Below are 2,239 nucleotides of genomic sequence, written 5' to 3'. Positions count from 1 at the left end.
TGTCTCTGGTTTTATGTGGAGTTCCTTGATCCACTTAGATTTGACCTTAGTACAAGGAGATAGGAATGGATCAATTCACATTCTTCTACATGTTTACCGCCAGTTGTGCCAACACCATTTGTTGAAACTGCGGTCCTTTTTCTACTGGATGGTTTTAGCTCCCTTGTTAAAGATCAAGTGACCATAGGTGTTTGGGTTCATTTTTGGGTCTTCAATTCTATTCCATTGATCTAATTGTCTGTTGCTATACCAGTACCATTCAGTTTTTATCACAATTCCTCTGTAGTACAGCTTTAGGTCAGGCATGGTGATTCCCTCAGAGGTTCTTTTATCCTTGAGAAGAGTTTTGGCTATCCTATGTTTTTTGTTATTCCAGATGAATCTGCCGATTGCCCTCTCTAATTCCTTGAAGAATTGAGTTGGAATTTTGATGGAGATTGCCTTGAATCTGTAGATTGCTTTTGGCAAGATAGCCATTTTTACTATATTGATCCTGCCAATCCATGAGCATGGGAGATCTTTCCATCTGAGTCTTACTTTAATTTACTGAGATCTACTTTAATTTCTTTCTTCAGATATTTGAAGTTCTTATCATACAGATCCTTTACTTCTTTAGTTAGAGTCACACAAAGGTATTTTATATTATTTGCGACTATTGAGAAGGGTGTTGTTTCCCTAATTTCTTTTTCATCTTGTTTATTCTTTGTGTAGAGAAAGGCCATTGACTTGTTTGAGTTAATTTTATATCCAGCTACTTCATTGAACCTGTTTATCAGGTTAAGGAGTTCTCTGGTGGAATTTTTAGGGTCACTTATATATACTATCATATCGTCTGCAAATAGTGATATTTTGACTTCTTCCTTTCTAATTTGTATCCCCTTGATCTCCTTTTGTTATCGAATTGCTCTGGATAAGACTTAAAGTACTATGTTGAATAGATAGAGAGAATGTGGGCAGCCTTGTCTAGTCCCTGATCTTAGTGGGATTGCTTCCAGCTTCTAACCATTTACTTTGACTACTGGTTTGCTGTAGATTGCTTTTATCATTTTTAGGTATGGGCCTTGAATTCCTGATCTTTCCAAGACTCTTATCATGAATGGGTGTTGGATTTTGTCAAATGGTTTCTCAACATCTAACGAGATGATCATGTGGTTTTTGTCTTTGAGTTTGTTTATATAGTGGATTACTTTGATGGATTTTCATATATTAAACCATTCCTGCATCCCTGGAATGAAACCTACTAGGTCAGGATGGATGATTGTTTTGNTGTGTTCTTGGATTCAGTTAGCAAGAATTTTATTGAGGATTTTTGCATCGATATTCATAAGGAAAATTGGTCAAAAGTTCTCTATCTTTATTGGGTCTTTCAGTGGTTTATGTATCAGAGTAATTGTGGCTTCATAGAATGAATTGGGTAGAATACCTTCTGCTTATATTTTGTGGAATAGTTTGTGAAGAACTGGAATTTGATCTTCTTTGAAGGTCTGATAGGACTCTGCACTAAACCCATCTGGTCTTGGACTTTTTTTGGTTTGGTGAGTATTAATGACTGCTTCTATTTATTTAGGGGATATAGGACTGTTTAGATCATTAAACTGATCCTGATTTAACTTTGGTACCTGGTATCTGTCTGGAAATTTGTCCATTTCATCCAGGTTTTCCAGTTTTGTTGAGTATAGCCTTTTGTAGAATGATCTGATGGTGTTTTGGATTCTCCGGGATCTGTTGTTATGTCTCTCTTTTCATTTCTGATTTTGTTAATTAGGATGCTGTCCCTGTGCCCTCTTGTGAGTTTGGCTAAGGGTTTATCTATTTTGTTGATTTTCCCAAAGAACAAGCTCCTTGTTTGGTTGATTCTTTGAATAGTTCTTCTTGTTTCCACTTGGTTGATTTTGCCTCTGAGTTTGATTATTTCCTGTTGTCTACTCCTCTTGGGTGAATTTGCTTCCTTTTGTTCTAGAGCTTTTAGGTGTGTTCTCATGCTGCTAATGCGTGCTCTCTCTAGGTTCTTTTTGGAGGCACTCAGAGCTATGAATTTTCCTCTTAGAAATGCTTTCATTGTGTCCCATAAGTTTGGGTATTTTGCAGCTTCATTTTCATTAAACTCTAAAAAGTCTTTAATTTCTTTCTTTACACCTTCCGTGACCAAGGTATCATTGAGAAGAGTGTTGTTCAGTTTCCACGTGAATGTTGGCTTTCTATTATTTATGTTGTTATTGAAGATCAGCCTTAGTCCATG

Source organism: Mus caroli, chromosome 18 (genome assembly GCF_900094665.2).
Source record: "Mus caroli chromosome 18, CAROLI_EIJ_v1.1, whole genome shotgun sequence".
In the NCBI taxonomy this organism is placed as follows: Eukaryota; Metazoa; Chordata; class Mammalia; order Rodentia; family Muridae; genus Mus; species Mus caroli.
The sequence above is the reverse complement of the archived record's forward strand: the minus strand, read 5'-3'. Positions refer to the sequence as shown.